The sequence below is a fragment of the Simochromis diagramma genome, unplaced genomic scaffold, assembly GCF_900408965.1.
Source record: "Simochromis diagramma unplaced genomic scaffold, fSimDia1.1 OVJJ01000753.1, whole genome shotgun sequence".
Taxonomy (NCBI): domain Eukaryota; kingdom Metazoa; phylum Chordata; class Actinopteri; order Cichliformes; family Cichlidae; genus Simochromis; species Simochromis diagramma.
In genome coordinates, this window is record NW_024387523.1 from 10,383,782 (window position 1) to 10,401,533 (window position 17,752).

Genomic DNA, 17,752 nt, shown 5'->3' on the forward strand with positions numbered 1-17,752 from the left:
CCTGTAAGAAAAAACAAAACCTACAACCACTCTTAAACAAAGGGGGGAATTCAAACATGAAGACTCCCTTTGGGATAACAGTGGAAATTTATTAGAGGGTGCAATTTAGGTGGAGCTTTGCGTATGACTCATTCAGAAATGAATTCAAGAGTGTTCGCTGATCCAGAGGAATTTAGGAATGAAAGACTATAGCTGGGGATAAGAGCCAGTGGCAACTCTCAGATGGGCCAAACGAGACAGATTTGCTAGACATAACAATTCTTAGAAATTTCTAGCACACTGATGAAAATGTTTTCAGTCTGACGTGGTCCTTCTGGAAAATTTTCCTAATCCTGAAGTGAGGCTCCAACCTTTTATAGCTTGTAGAGATTTAGTCAGTGTACAGAGGAGCTGGTGGTGAAAAACTGGTAGACAGAACAAAGCAAGTACCAGAACTGTACATGACCCGGTTGAACCTCAACTTTTGATCAGACTGGAATATAATAGGAGTTCAATCCCTCCATCCATCCATCCATGTCCGTCCATCCATGTCCGTCCATCCAGGTTGTCAGGGGAGCAGTCTAGGCAGAGAAATCCAGGAATACCACAGCGTTCCTGAGAGTTTTAGTGTCTCCAGTGTTTCCTGGGTCTGCTTTGAGGCCTTCTAGTCTTATGTAGATGCCTGAACCACATCAACTGGCTCCTTTTAGTGTGAATGAGCTGCTGGTCTACTCGCTTTGGCTTGATAAAACTTCTCAATCTGTTGTTAAGGGTGAGTCCAGCTACCCTGCAGAAGAAGCTCATTTTCACTGCTTGTATCTACCATCTCATTATTATTTGGTCACTATGCAGAGTTCGACCGGTCGATGGGTAATTTGTCTCTCTTCCCCACACCAGACTAGCACAGCGCTGGTACAGATACGAAACCTGTCACTTCTCTTCACTTGGGAAAATTCCTTTTCTGCTGAAAAAGGGGGGCGTGCCGACTCTGGGTCAGAGACAGGTCTCTTTATGTGATCGATATTCCTTTTTGTACAACGTTACATCCTTTGGTTTATCCTATCCTATCCTTTTAGTCATCAACCTTACCTTACTTTTGTGTAGTCTGCTTGTGTCTTTTCGTTGGTTCTGCAAGTCTCTGGAGGGATAAAATACCATTATTTCAAAGAACATTTCCTCGTAAGGTGCTAAAGTGCTGTCTAACACCTTGGATTCAAAACCTCCCTCAGGTTCAGTTGGGTTAATATCTGGCGAAGATGACTGTGCATGATTGTTATGCTGGAAGAAACCAGTCCAGCAAGGATAGAAAGGTTTCACCGAGTTTAAAGGTGAGCACTCGGCACAGCTCAGCATAGTTTGCAGTGATATGAAACAAACCAGCTAAATGCGCCTACAGGGTATCAAAGCCACCAGATGTAAAGGTCAAGCATTCAGGCCTGTCCTAATCTTTGGGTGTACACCACACTTCCATTCACCCATTTGTTGTGAATACCATAAAGTACAACTTATCTGATCATATCACCTTTTTTTCCATATCAGTATTTATGGTGTTTCCCCTACTGAGCTTTCAAATGTGCAGTCGTCTTTGTAATGTGCAATAAAAATGACCCTCTTTGTCTAGTTGTTGAAGTTGTTGTTGTTACTGCTGACAGTGTGATCACATCTGATGCCGACCTGTAATAGTGCACAAGAATCACGGTCATTTACTGTGTGCCGTTGACCACGATGTCTTTCTGAGACCAATCTTTACTCCCGTTGAAGCCATCTGGAAAGCTCTGGTGACTGAAACTCTCCATTTGTGCCCCCGCATTGAACTTACTTTGACCTTTTTCTCCTGCCATCTGAACCTTTTCTCATTTCCCAAATTGCACTTTCTCAATTCCTTTCCTTGACTCACGAGAGACACTAGAGCAAGACAGAAACCTGTGGATAGAAGAGTCGAGACAGATGATGAGACAGACTTGTTTTGTAGTTGTGTAGTTTGACACAGCGACATCAATTTATGATCTCAGGTGTAAAAGTGTTGAAGACATTTTTTTATGTTTTGTACTCAGGGTCACATTTAATTACGGGGCGATTGTGGCTCAAGAGTTGGGAGTTCGCCTTGTAATCGGAAGGTTGCCGGTTCGAGCCCCGGCTTGGACAGTCTCGGTTGTTGTGTCCTTGGGCAAGACACTTCACCCGTTGCCTCAGAGGGCCTGGTGGCGCCAGTGTCCGGCAGAAACCTGTGGATAGAAGAGTCAAGGCAGATGATGATGTCAGTGCGCCCCAGGGTGGCTGTGGCTACAACGTAGCTTGCCATCACCAGTATGTGAATGGGTGGATGACTGGTTGTGTAAAGTGCTTTGGGGTCCTTAGGGACTAGTAAAAGCGCTATACAAATACAGGCCATTTACCATTTAATTAGTGTGACACGCACGTGTCGTGAAGAGCAGAAAGTTTGACTACCTTAAAAACGCTAATAGTTGTTCAAAGAGCAGTCCTCCAATCAGTTCGGATGTCCCAGCTGTGTGCCACGCCTCTTTTATGAGCTGAACGTAAAAACTCTGTGTAGTAATACAGGCTTGCTGTATTCTGTGCTCCAGATGCATTTTAGCAATTTAGACATCCTTTAACAGAGCATACTAAGGGCAGGGGACACAAGGAAAGCACAAATTAGTGAAATGAGTAACAGCATTTTATTTTTTATGTAAGATATTACAATTTATGGATGTGGATGCTTCTGCATTTGTTGTGTTTCTCCGCTTATTTATTCAGGATTTTACTTTAGGTTTCAGTCACACAGGCTTAGAGAACCGTTGGCAACCTCTTGGGAACCTGTGGTTGCTAAGGAAAATTTGTATTCCCCAACCAGTTGGAGAGTGGTTGCTGGAGGTTGCAGGTAAACGCTGGGTGATACTGATCACAAAGAAGGCACTGCACCCAAAAAACCTCCTTATGATTTACCACCTCCACAGTGCTGCAGTTCCCCTTAATTTGTGTGTAAGATGGAGGCTTGTCAGCAAAAACTCAGCAACTACAACAATGCTACAAAAGGCACAGCTTTTACTTTGAAGATGAACGTTTAATGTTTCCAATTTGCATTCAAAACTAGTTTTCAGTGTTTGCATCTTCCATTCTAGCAATAAGTGACTGCAGCAGTCTTCTTGCAACCAATGCAATCACAGGGAGGTTATCAGTGCAGCACCACATACCTCTTTACCGTAACTGACAGTAACTTTCATTAATCACTTGCAAACTGGTTGGGGAAGATTCATTTTCCCCTAGCAACCAGGTGTTGCCAGGGAGTCATTGACTTCTCTCTAGACCTGTGTGATTTGGACTTAAGCAATAAATTTCACAGCAGCTGCCATCAACCTCCAGCAACCACTCACCAACCGGTTGGGGAATATAAATTTTACCAAGAAACCGGTGATCTCTAGGCATTAATACTTTAATTCACCTCTCTCCATGTCATCATCTCTAAAAGTTACAGAGAGTATCGTGTTGCCGTTTGACCGCAAAGGTCACTAAAATAATCTGCTTACTAATCTGCCCCTACAGCTATTTTATTTACATCCTCCCTTCATTCCCTTCATGCCATTGTGTTCAGCTTCTGCATTGTTTGTCAGATTTAAATAAATGTTCAGAGATTTGTTTCCTCCTAACCTGTCACTACCAGTAAGAAAGAATGTGACATGGCCTGTTTTGTTTTTTAAAGCAGCTATGTCGGTTTCGATAAAGAGCAAGCTGCGGTGGCTCCTTCAGCAGGAGAGACGCAGGACGGGACGATTCACACTATAATTAGTCACTTTCCATCATTGATCCTATACACATCATTATAAATATGCTATATATATGTATGGGTATGTACATGTACACGGTATATGAGACAGAGAGAGAAAGAGAAACTCAAGAGCTCAAAAACAGGTCATTAACTGGGAATTTAAAAGCCTGACTCAGAGCAACAAATGAAGCTGGGACATTAGCTTCTTTTCAGCCACGTTATAAAGGTTATTTTTAGACTCTTGTCATCTACACAATACCTCATAAAATAACAACGCTAGTAGGGTTTGGCTTCTGAACACATATTTCTGGCTCTGTGCCTGTGGGTGTAGGTTACTCTTTGATTTTGAATTCCTGTAAATGTTTTGTTTTTTATAGCATTTTAGACGATATAAAGGGGGCTGGAAGTAGACTAGAAGCTGGTATTGGAATGATTGAAGGTGCGTGACGCGCAGTTAGACCTCCTTTTCCCTCCAAATATTTTCAGCATACAAAGACAAGTGCTGGCCGTCAGCCGCCACAGTAACTAATCACTCAGACAGCATGGTTGTGGCCTCTCATTAAACAGGCTGTAACAGTGAAAGGAACACTATTAATGACTCTGCAATACTTGTTACACACACAGTTCTTTCAGACTTAATGGCAGAATATCTGTAAGCTCTGTAGTTGTGCTGGATACGGGTGCTTGCGACGCAATATCAGTTAATAGGTGCAGGTGAGCGCTGTGCTTTCCTATATTCTGTCAGTAAACAGAAGCTGCATGAGCTTAGCCCCCCTGCTGCGTTCCCCCAACAATACAGATGCTGTTCCAGAAACTTCACATCCCATTTGCTCTGATGTCTGTGCTGCCGCCTCACACGGGAGCTTTTTCAGCACTTTCTCCCCCCTGCTCCTGTTATGTTGCATCCACTAAGGGCTGGAAGTGAGCATATAACACATTATCCTCTATAGCAGGGTTATCCCCCTCGTGCTTCCCTAACTTGACGTTGTCAACCGAGCATGCTCAGATTCGATCAACAAGAATTTGCGAGGAGACCATTCGAGTGGATGTTGAATCCCTGCGTGAATCACACAGTGTGCTTGCTCTTTTCCTGAGCTCTCTGCATATTCTGGGGTTATTTTTCCTTATTATGTTACCGGCAGACGTGTGCGTTGACTCTCAAACACGGTCTTCTCTTGTTTTTGTTTTACAGGTGATGAATGACGAGGCTCATCCATTTCTCTCTTGAGGTAGGATATTAACTGTTTCAGTTACTCAGTCATTCGAAGAATGGTAAGCCCTGCCAATTAGCAGACTTCTCGCTAACCCCTCTACCTCCCTACCTCCACCCTTCCCACACGGTGCAGGCAAAGAATCTGTGTGAATGCTCAGAGATGGAGACATTAGACTCTTTCCTGCAAAAAGTTTTCCCCAAAAATGTTTTTTTATGTGTGGATGTGCAAAGTTTGACAGCTTTAATAATTCAAACCAGAATGCGTGACACGAGCATGTCTCTGTCTCTATCAATTCAACTTAACAAATGCCATCATCATTAATATTGTGGATGTATTAAGCCAGGAAAAACGTGCTATGCTGCTAAGCAGCATATCGCTTATGCATAATGTCTCTATTCCTGCTTTACACTGTGTGTGATTGCATGCAAGTGTGAATAGATGAAGTATGATGGTAATATTGTATGCATATGCTGGAGGTGTAAGTTCCTGTCTTTGTGTTCCTATTGTGTGTGGCTGTATGTAGACCTGAAAAGTTCTGCATTATCAGCCTCTTGGCAACAAGCAAGCGGAGTTCTGGTCTGTCTGTTTGTTGCTGAGGCCCTGTCGCCCCGGGTTACAGGGTTGCTAGGGAATAGACGGACAGACTGGCATCACCAAAGTGCCAGCGCGGCATGTGGGGTGCTCCACATCTCTGGTCTGCTCTTTTTGTTTGATATGTTCCCTTTTGTCTTATATCAGAGAGGCTGTAAATTAATTTTGCCAGGTGAAAAGCAGCGATAGGATCGCTTTTCTGACCACGTCATACAAACTAAGAAGCTTTCTTGTGCTGGGCTCTTAGGATTTTAGGGTCACTTTAGCCACCAGCACTTTCAGTGGGATAAATCGGGTCCAGGACCTTTGGTAGTTACATTTTCTTTGGATTTCTTTTTTTTTTGTTTTGTTTTTTTTGGCTCTGATTATCCATTTCTGCGCAAGTCTAAAACATCTCAAACTGCTCCTATATTTATCAGGGTGTCACAAGAAATTAAAATTCAGTCGATTGTGATTATTATAACATCATCACTTTCAGAGCAGCCACTGAGATCGAGATGGAGAGCCTACAACGAGAATGAGATCTGAAACTACCACAGGGCCTACCGGTGCGTTAGTCAGCTGAGATGGAAGTACAGCCGTTGCCATTCTAGCCCCTGAGGCTCATATCGTTAACTACTGCTACTTAGCAATGCTGCTAGAGATATATATGTAATACAGAAGCTAAATTCTCCCTTCTAAATAGACTAGGTTAGAATAGGCTGACCGCATTTCTCTAGCACCTTTCATTTAGCTTCAACCTTCTGCTTTTTTGCTCATTGCTAAGCTGCAAGCTGTTGCACCGCAGTTTTCTTTTTCATCCGCACATAAGATGCTGCTTTTCTCCCTCTGCTAGGATCAACTTAAAGATTTCTTAAAGTATGTGTGTGTTGCACCATTATTTCGACATCTTGTAGAACTGTCTCCTTTTGAGCGTGATGCAACCCGATTTCAAAATCAGGTGAGATTTTTTTTTTAAGCTCCTCTAAACTGAGCTGATAAGTCCCCAGCAGGTGCTTCTCAAAAACCCACTCCACCAACCGAGTCCAGCACCGAGCCATGTGGGGGATTAGGAAGCAGTTTTGTGCGCTCGCTGTGTAAACAGGGTGTGTTCTGTCCTCACAAACAGGAAGCCAGCGCGCTGTTTTATCATCCTGCCCCAACTGGTGCCTTTTCTTTTAACAATTAGCAGACGAGGAATCATAAATGCATCAGGAATGGAGATCCTGTTTGTTTCCAGGAATAGTGTTGTCATGGTGACGGAGGCACGTCTTTGTGCGCTGCGAATCACAGAAATAGTTGTGTCATGCTTTTACTGTAAAGTGCACGAGTTAACATGATGCTGATCATGTAATCGTCAAGATAATCTCTGTGCATGGTTGATGGTTGTAAAATACGTGTGTGTCACAGTGTGTGTGTGTGTGTGTGTGTCATATAAAGAGAGTGGGAGAGAGAGGAAAGAAGTGGAGGTTTGAGGCGCCAGCAAAGAGGATATGTCTGGCAGCTGTGTCATTTTGCAGAGTAAAGGATTATGGGAGAATTACAACGAATGAGCAGGATGACCGACACACACACACACACACACACACACACACCCACGCGTACACACATAACTTTGCTTCTATATTGTGTGTGTATCTGTGATTTAGAGAGCCGGCGAAACTTCATTGCTCAGTTGCAGTCAGTGACTCGTTCCTGCGGCATTCAAAGCAGCTGGTGCCTCTTTAGTCACAGTCTACCTGGTGACAGACACAAACAACACAAAAGCCTTTACTACACAACATGAGTGTTGCTTCATGAAAGCCTTCTTTTGATTACACCAAATGTTAGCAGCATTTAATGTTTTGTCCTGGAGATAAACCCTGCATAGAGAGTTGTTTACTTAGGTAAGCCTCACAGATAGTGACCAAGCTGCCTGTGTTTGCACATGACAGATAATTGAATGCACGTCATATTGTGGCTAAACATAGGTTTAAACCCTCTAATAATTACATAATTACTATGTAGTTACTCGTGACTTATCATAGGATTATGCTAATGCTCTTCTAGTGACCTGTAACTCTCACGACGTTCATACGTTCTGCTCTTTGCAGATTTGTCATGCGGCCAACCCCGCACTTAGACATAAACACACACGCCCCAGACACATGCCGCTGACGTACAAAGCCAGCCAGTCGTCTGGGATTATCGATATGTATTGCGTCTGCGGGAGCATGTACGCGCTTGTGGATGTGTCATCTCTCATGCGCCACAGCGTCACACTTCAAAGTTGCTTTATATCCTCTGGAGCGTCTCCCCGAGTGTCTCTGAGGCCGTCGATGCGCGTTGTCATTTTTATAGCCTGTTATTGGGAAACGCTGCTTTGGTGCAAGGCAGCGTGCCAGGCGATAATAAGACCCGGGGAGAGTGGTTTTTTTTCGACCTCTGAACATAAGATGGGATGTTAACAAGCTATTCTTGATCCCTGGTTGTTTGTTATGCAGCGTGCATGTTCACACATATGTGACTGCACACGGGGTGTAGTACTTGATTACATCACTCAGCTGATCCCTGCGGAGGAGAATTTTTCCTTCCATCCAATTGTGAATGTTTTTGTTTCATATATAAATCTTAGGAGACTTAAATGTGTCATACTATGTTTAACTGATGAAGATTTTTTCACATAACACACAATACTATGCAAAAGTCTTCTGACCTATGAATAGCGAAGGCACCTGCCCCAAAGAGCTGGTGTAATGTCTACACATCACAGACAATTTACCAAAGAACCAATTTTAAATAGTATCTTTAGTCACCTTGTTATTAGCAGCCTGTCACGAAACACACTATGTTCCTATTCCTTTAGTTGAATCTATGAAAATGAAAAAGATCCACAGTTTGACAGATAGAAAAGAGAATTCTTTGCACCAACACGGTGACTTTCAGAGTGATATTCTGAATTCTCGGCACAGTGTGTCCTTAAAAAACTGGAGAAGTGGAGGACAAAAGAAGAAGTGTCAGGCTTTAAAAAAAACGATCTAGGCAGATCAACAGTATCTGACATTCCTGTGAGATCTGGACATTTAGTTGATCCGTCTACTGTTCACCTAAGCCTCATTAGAAATAGTCTCAGTGGAAGGGTGGCTGTCAAGAAGCAATTCTTAAAGAAGGAAAACCGGTATACCAAATTACAAGAACTGGACTGAAGATCACCATCTGTGTGTACGGAAGAGGTCTGAAACTGTAAAACACGGTGGAGGCTGTCATGGTTTGGGGCTGGAACAATGTCTGATTGGCAACAGCTTAATTTTTCAGCATGACAATGATCCCAAACACACTGCCTGTGCATTAAAAGCATACCTAGGTAGAAAAAATGCACAGTGGGATTGATCTCCCCAGAGCCCGGACCTCGAGATTATTGAAGCAGCGTGGGATCATTTTGATAGAAAATGAAACAAAAGTCAGCCAACATCAAAAAAAGATCTTTAAAAGTCCTTCAGGAAGCCAAAGAGAGTTGTTAAAATTGTACAAACTCCGTATGTTTGCACGTTTCAATAAATTACTCCACCTCTCTCGTATTTCTCTCCAAATATAAAGAACGAGTATATTGGTATATTGAAAACATTAATGTTCTGAAGTACAAACTGCACTTTTTTTGTTTTGCATTTATTCTTAATGTCCATTGTGGATTTTTTCCGTTGTTTAAAGGACTGTAACTAATTGCATTATTTTCATTACCTATTATTATTTTTCCAGTTCAGTTCAATAATTTAGTCTGTGTAAGGCTAGACGCTGACAGATGTTTAGCTATTAAAGCTGAGAATAACACTTGCAGATAGCATATTCAGTATTTAATGGTAGTCACTTTTATTCAAACAGCACATTTAAAAAGGAGTCGATGTAGATGGAGTAACATTATAAAAACATACAGAACAGAAAGCACGAGTTTGAAAATAGAAAGATATAATAACCACATTAAGATAACACCAAATAGCTCATAAGAAATCATTTTAAAAAGATTAAAATGGGAAAAAACCCATGAAAGTTTAATGACAGTCAACAGTAAGACGGGTGGCTCATGGACTAGTGGGTGCGGTTGCATCTCCGGCGGCGCCTCTTCGTGGGTCACTGGTTTAATGAATCTCATTTTCTTGCGTGTTCGAGTCCAGGTTGTAACATATGTCACACATCAGTTTCCACTCGAGGACTTCCTCGTCTTTGCTTTGACTTCAAACTTCAAAATCAATAAAATCCACATTCCCTCAGAAACGGTGTCACGCTCCAGTCACTAAATCAGGCCACGGAGCTCATTACCAAACCATCATGTGGACCAACTGCTCAATGTGTCAACCAGTTATTCAGTCATCACGAGTTTGTCTGTGTTCACTTGTGTTTTTCTAAGTGTGTAAAGCATCCAGTGTTTTTCTTGCAGCTTTAAAGTCTACACTTTCCTTCGAGGGGCGTTATAGATTGAGGTGCTCAGCAGCTCAGTAGTCAGTTCATCTTTGAAGATCAGCTGGTGGCCTTTTGGAATAACTCCAGACATCTGTTCTAACTTCTTTTACCTTAAGAGAGCTTGACATGAAAGGCCTCTCAGCTGGACGCTTTTACTAATGCAGGCTGGATAATTTAATGGTCCTCGATGACCATGCAGTAAAGGCCTTTATTACCATAGGATGTGTGTTGTTTTATCGTGTTGCTTACTTCTCCAGTCTCCTTTTAATTAGTGCTAAATAGGAACCAGTGAAATGGGAGCTTTTAAGTAAACCTTAAACATTACACACTGTAAGTCTGCCATGTTTTTCCACTCCAGATGAACTGTTTAAAGTTAAAAATAGGTTTTACTTTCTCTGCCTTCATGCGATCGTCTCCGCCTTTTGTATTTCCTCAGATGTTGTTCCTTGTTCCTCACCCCTGAGGTTTTTTTTTTCTTTTTAAAAACAAATGTGTCAGCACTTTCATAGCAGACAAAACACTCTATAAAAAGGACATGAAAGCTGAAATGAAAACATGGTTTCCTTCCTTGCTAAAGAAGGATTCTCCAGTTTTAAACAATAAGGAATCCACCCTTTCGCTGGCGGGCGACTTCAAACGCTTGCCGGGTTGTTGTGGATTTTTTTAAAGGCAGTTGTGGCTCATTTAGCCACAACAACACGGGCTCCAGCTGGCTGTTTGTTAGCGACCTTGCAGCAGAACAATAACTGTCGCGGTCACATGCACGGGGGGCGGGGCGGTGGCTAACGCCACTCGGCTAAACAGCAGGAATAGCCACCGAGCAAGGCCACGAGCAGTTAAAACACAGGAAATTAGCCACTGTTTACTTTCACTTGCCTACATTTGCTCCTACTAATTAATTGCACAGAGCCCCCTGGTGGATTTCAGGTCTCAAAGGAAGGAGCTCTGAGTGTCACTGTTGCACGTTTTATTGTTTATGATGCTGTTGAAATGAAGCAAGCGGTATTTGACCCATTTGTGGCCCCCAGGACTGCTGGTGTGCTGCTGCATTAGCCCTACAGTAATCCCCCAGCGACCCAGAAAGTCATTTCTGGAGCAGGTGGTTATGTGGGCCATAGGACTAATAACAGCAGCGGTGTCATATGGCTGAGAAGGTGTTAAAACCAGGGAGGGTTCATAAAGAAAGCTTCAAATTTTGACGGCTGACCACTACACTCTAATTACAGCTGCCTCTTGTGTGTATATAGTTTGTGTGTAGGCGAGGTTACGAGAGCTCTTCTTCTAAGTTTTAGCATTTTGACCATATCTCTGCAACACTTTGCACAGAGGGTGTTTGCTGCAATGAAAGGATGAAGGTCGACACATTTCCCAGCATGCATTTGCATTCCTGGAGCCTCTCATGGGATTTTTTTTTCTTTTTTGGAGGGATGTGTGCGGATGAAAGGGGTAAACCAGAAGGACAAACTGCACTGCTCTCTGGGGCATCTTTTTCCAGCTGAGGCCGTCATCTCACGGCCTCTGATGCAGAGAAAAGGATGTGTGATTTCGTTTTGCGTGGGTGGCCTGTTTACATTCCAGGCATTCCTCACGGGAATCCCTCTCTCTGTTTCTTCGGATCCTGTGCTGGAGCGCCTGGGAAGGCATTTGCGTCCGTGATATTCTCAGAGGTCTCTCTGGAAAACATTTGGAAAGTGAAGCCCTACTTACACACAACCGAGCGCACATCCCGATGGACTCTTTAACTGAATTCTGGGAATGTGGTGTTTATTTGTATCATAGGGGTTTATTTAAAAATGACATTTGGAATTAAAGTTCTTGATTTGTCATCCTTCCATGCTCGGTCTACTAATGGAGGCTTCTAGGAAAGTATTACACTACAAATTTGTTGTAGGAAGTCAGGGGATTGCAAATGTCATTTTTGTACCCAAAGCAGCTTATCTGCAATCTCGTCTGTGGCCTTGTTCACACTGTTAATTCCTCCTCAAGAGATGATTTTGTGCTCCTTGCTGCGTCAGCTTACGGCAGACTGGGTGCCTTTTCTATCTCCCTCTTAATCTTCAGATCGCATGCTTTCTTTTGAATTGCATTTTCATGGTATTTAGGGTCTTTTGTTTTTAAAGTCTGCAGGAGATAAAGAAATCCAAGAGATGCTTTCGTTCACTCAGCTTCTCTTTAAGGAGATCGTGTTGGCTTTTCTTTAATTGACTTCCTCCTTTGGGAAAAGCTTCAGAGCTACACTAAGCATCCTGTCTGTCCTGATAGTCTGGCTTACAATAACTGCTAGACACTCAGGAAGTCATAAAGCTTTAGCACCATACCGTGTCGTATGTATTACGCGTTTCACCCTGGGTGATGTCAACAAGAAATAAAATCTCCATCAGCAGCACTGGTGGGGTCAGGGCGATGTAGAGTGGTTCTGTTGTGCAGTGTGTTAAGTCTCCAGGGCACTGCTAATGGTCTAATATGAGTTGGCGGTCAGGAGCGTTGAGAGGTCGTTTACAAACGCTGTATTGTAAGGGCTCTTGATTTTAAGGGGCACTCGAGAGGAGTGGGCATTCTGACGTCTGTGCGCGCAGAGGAGTTTGCACAAGTCTTAGAACTTTAACTTCTGCACACTCTCCCACTTACCACTATTTTATTGAGTCACAAAGCTTCAGACTAGCTCACCTTCATCAGGCACAAAACAATTTTCATATAATCACCCACACACAATTTTACAAACGTTTACTTCAGGTGGCATTCGATCATCCATCAATTAGGCAATATTACCTGGTGAACATGTCAGGTGTGCTAAAAATCAACATCAGCTTAGTGATAAAACATCCACACGTCCTCTAAAAGAAAGAACTAGTCAAGTCATTTGCCGTTCCACATACCAGGAGAAACCTGGATACATCACTACATAAATAAAATATGTAATGTGTAACTGCCCCTCAGAAAAAATGGTGTCCGTTAAGCGCCACCTTTGGCTTTGTTTTTTAGATCATTCTGAGCACCTGTGGCAGAAAACTATCACAGCTGAGTAGATAAACAATAAGTGCTTCATTTGGTGTAAAAATATCCATCCATCTTCATATTCAAGTCAAGTTGCAGGTGGACAGAAACGTTCCCAGCTGTCATAGGACTAAAGGCAGGGTAGACCCTGGAAGGACAGACAACCATTCATGCTGACACTCAGCAGACAATTAACCTGACCCGTGCATCTCTTTGGACTGCTAGAGTACGTGGAGACAACCCACACAAGCATAGAGAAACCGGCCTCACAGGATCTTCTTCCTGTGAGGCAAGAAGGTGTCTGCATCACCGTGCTAAAAACATACATTTAATATTTTTTTTCTCCATAATAATTATCATCAAAATTTGTTGGCCTCCCTAAACAGATACTGCCGTGATTTTGAGTTAAGGTACAGTTCATACGGCCTGATTTGACTTAAAGTCTGCAGGCTCTGCATTCCTATATGAAGCACCGCCCTGAGGCAAAGTAAGAAAGGTGTGGGAGGTGTAGTTTTGTAAGCTAGGGACCCTCCACTAAGCAGTTCTGATGGTATAAAACAGGTTTTTCCTCCACGTTTCACCTTTCTATGTCCGTACACGTCTGTGAATAATATCAGTGAGTGTCACCTCTGTGTGTGTCCTGCTCTCTGCTCACATCACATCTTGCCACATTATCCACCCACTGCGGCAGGGTGGATTTGTCACTGGCCACCTCAGCTTCCTTGAAAGTGTCAGAGTGTGAAGGTGCCTCACTTGCATTTTCCTCTCGGCCGGCTGCCCGCACACTGAGCGCGCTCTAATATATTCTTTCTCATCACTCACTCCTCTCTGCCTCCACCTCGTTCTGTCACACTGATGTCTGCCACTTGCTAATTGGTTCATCTCTATTCCAATGACTCTGTGTGCGTGACCATTTTCGGTGTATTTTTTGAGTCTAAATTCCCGAGTGTGGCTTTATGTGTGTGTGTGTGTGTGTGTGTGTGTGTGTGTGTGTGTGTGTGTGTGTGTGTGTGTGTGTGACTGACAGCAGATTTTCTGCCACCAGCCGGCATCCTGTTTACTGCTCTGATGCACATTCAGCTGGTTCATTTGGTTTTCAGCCCTCCCTGGGGACACACAGAGCCGCCCCCATTAACTGATTTGAGAAGGGCTGTGGCAGCCGCTGCTGCTTTGTAAATAAATATTCTACCATGTTACATATTTATTATACACGCTTTGACCCTCTAGTTCATGTAGCTGAGCAATAGTGTGTTGACGACACAGGGTTCAGCAGTGGGATTATGCAGTTTTTGGCTTCAGTTGTGCCTGTTACGTTCAGAGCATAATTAAGTCTCTGCTGGAGGCTGCAGGCAGCCCGCTGCAGCTACCTAGGTTAGAAATATTGGTAAGTAAAAGTGTTTTAAAACCTCAAAGTCTCAACAAAGGTTCCTGTTTTGATTACACTGTGCATATTTTATAAAGTTTCATTGTGAGTAGTGTATTAAAGAGCTTCACAGGGCCTACAAACACCCTGTCATCATCATCTCCTCAACCGGTTCGTAGACAAGCGGCATCATGTTAAACGCTCAGCAGGTAGCTGTGTCTCAGTCTTTTGACTGAATTACAAACAGATTTCACAACAACAGTTGTCTCAAGGTGCTTAATATTGTAAGGTAAGCACTTTGGCGACGATGGAAAGGAAGAACTTCCTTTTAAGAGGAAGAAACCTCCGGCAGTGTCAGGTTGAAAGTGTATGTTTACCATAAAGACTCAAGAGTCACAAGTGAATAAGCATATTTCCCAAAAGTCAAAAAATATAGACTTTGTTAACAAAAACAATAATTTTGTGCATATTCTCTCCATATCTGCTTTTGATTTTCCTACTCTCTGTTTGGAAGTCCCCTCTCCGCTCACCGCTATGAAAAATGGAATAACCTCTGGTCTGTGAAATGAGAAATCAAATGGAATTGTGAAAACGGTGAAAGCAGAGCTGCGTCTGTGCTGTTGCAATCTTCGTGTGTTGCTCAGGCGTGTGCTGCTTGAATTTAACCAGAAATCTGAAGATAGCCGTCTGAAGGTTGCCACGTCTTGCAGCATCCTACCCCCCTGCTTGGCATGGGGGGTAGGATGGGGGTTGCCATTTGTTTCCACCCCCACTCCCCACCTGCCGGCTGCTCCTGATTGTAGATGTGCCCTTTGAGTTCCTGCAGGCTTCCATATTTTACCATATCTTTATGGTCCAGCTAGAAGACGTGTTGAATATGCGATGGCGAGCTCCAAAGAGGGACGAGGCTTCTGAAAGTGCAGCCGAAAAGGTTTAACCGCAGATTGTTAAAAGCCGGGGTTGACAAATGGGACTGAGATTGGACAAGAGCAGGGATATAAATGGCAGGAAACTGGGGGGGAAAAAGACAAAACATAGGATGTGGAAGAGGGGGTAAAACCAGCAGAGCCGGAAAGGGTTGGATAAGGCTCGTACGTGCATTTGTATGAAAATTACCATTCTGTTAAAGCATGTCTGAAAAATGTGTTGCTCTTAAAGGTCAGAGGCCATGACAGCACGCCTCCTAGTACTCCTTTCAAAGCGCACACGTACACCAATTAGCAAAGCAGACTTTCTACTTAAGCCCCAATGTGTTATAGAAGCCTTTCGAGAGGCTCAGACCCACCCCACCACCACCAATAGCACCGTCTGGGTCATCTAATAAACCCGCCCCTGCTGTTGTCCGAGCCTCGTAAAGATGGATCGCATTTCCATTTCAGTCGCAGGCGCACACCTCCGTTAATCCTTTTTTTGGCCTGTGTCTTTTGTCCAAAAGGGTTGGTGTCACAGGGGGAGATAAATGAAGTGGCATGTGGCAATTTTCAGAGCAGAAGCAGCGGCAGCTTTGGAGAGTGGTTTCAAGGCTTTGAAGAAGAAAGAATTACATCTGTGGCTGCTCACATCTCTGACAGTGAAAGTGTGCGTCTGGGTTGTCCATGTGTCACCTCAGTGTGATAAATGTGCATGGGTTTGTGTGTGCGCACGTTCGCCGGAGCGAGAACAGGCATCTGTTGCATATCATTAGCAGCTTTTAGAATGAATTACCTCAGTGGATTCCCCCCCCCCCCCCCCCCACACACACACACACACACACACAGAGCACCCTTCATCCTATTCCATCCACCCTGATAATCCCTTTATCTTGGCAGCTATTCAACACATAAAGGGCCAATGCCACTGAATAATGATGCGGTCATATCTACTCCTCGCTCCCCCCCCCGGTGATAATCTTCATCTGGGGATGACAGTGATGGAGAAATTTTATGCATGCGGTCGTTCGGAGTTGAATAAATCTGATTTCCTAATTTCTGGGCCGGGAGCAGGAGTCAAAACAAGCCACGGCACATGTTTGCACACACAAAAACAGGCACACTTTACAGCCCACATCCAGGCTGTCCCTCCTCAAATTCCCAGAGTTCAACAGTTCAATCCCCCCACCCTCCTTCTGCCCCTCCAGCCCCCCGTCAGTGTTTGCCAAGAAGGTCACTTACGATGTGAGTGACAATCCCTGAAATCGTTAAAACAATCCATCTCCTTTTTTTTCTTTTCATTAAAGGCAGCATGCCTCCATTTACATATTTGGATGACACGCCCGGCTGGTTTGTTTAATTGCTGTAAACTGGTCGGCTGCACAATTACTAAAGTTGTTTTTGTGCTTCAGCATCTTATTATTAGGCGCACAGCGCCGCCGACACCGAGCTAATCAATTTGAAACAACGGCAGACGTCTTTAATGCCCGAGCGGGGATAATAAAAGTTGCTTTGTCGAGGCGCGCGTGGAGGCTTGTGGTGCAGATCGTAGCTTGCTTCTTGAAATTTCAGTTTGCTTTTTCCTGCAGAGAAGCAAAAAAACCACAAGCACGCGTTTGTCACATTCAGAGGGGAGTTTAGGGCAGCAGAGAGTTACAGTATATGTTGTAGATAGGTGATGTTTTTGACAGCAAGAGTACACTTCTGCTTTTCAGCGGAGGGAGTGTGTGTGTGTGAGAGAAAAACTGTGGAAAGCTAAAGATTAATCGCATGTAGGAGGAGGCAACTGAGCGAGGTCGAGAAAGCTGTTCACCATGAGGAGGAAAGAAGGGAAGGAAAGGGAGGAAACGAAGCAGAAGTGAAATCGAGATGCTTGCAGTATTTGTGAGTGAATATTCTTTTAATAGTTTGTGTTTTCCGTGCTGCACACAGACACACATTGTTGAGGTTAATTGAACAAACGCTCACGGACTCGAGTCCTAATGATTTACATGCAGAGCAGCTGCCTGGGGCTTTGGCAAGAAAAGGAGAAGAAGAAGATAAAGGAGCAGATAAAGTAAGAAAAAGGGGAGGATAGTCTACCTCTGATGGCAAAAATGTGTGAATTTTGCTCAGGATACAGTTTGTGAACCTGAGATCTTCCCTTTGCCACAAAGAAAACACGTTTTGTTAGCTCCCAGAATGCCAGAGGTTATCCAGCCAGGCAATCAAATCAATGCTTATTGCCCATCCAATTAGAGCCCGGCAGCTTCTGGTTCAGCTGCATTTCCGAGTGCGTTTGAAAGAAATCTCCCTGGGCCTCTAAAAAGACTTTGGGGTCACCACGGAAAACTGGCACAGGAAGGCAGGAAATGTGGCTTTTCCCATGGGGTAGTGTGACATTAAGTGGAGGCAGATTTTACAGACGCGCGCACATGTTTACACAATCCTCGCACATATGCCCAGAGCCTCTGTGGACTGCAGTGGCTCCGCGAGGTCAGGACAGGTCAGGGAAAAGCTTTGGGAGAGAGAAGATGTGTCATTT

At 43.8% G+C, this 17,752-nt stretch overlaps 1 protein-coding gene across 6 annotated transcripts in view; it reads left to right on the plus strand.

Annotated features, from left to right (window-relative positions):
* The window catches only part of pag1 (phosphoprotein membrane anchor with glycosphingolipid microdomains 1), a 60,130-nt gene that overhangs the window by 13,174 nt on the left and 29,204 nt on the right, over window positions 1-17,752 (plus strand). For 4 of the 6 annotated variants that reach the window (XM_040020630.1, XM_040020627.1, XM_040020625.1 and 1 more), the window contains exon 2: window positions 4,938-4,974. The exons of 1 other annotated variant lie outside the window; for it this stretch is intronic. The gene's annotated coding sequence lies outside the window, so the exon portion shown is untranslated. One more of the 6 variants, XM_040020628.1, reaches the window with a different exon arrangement.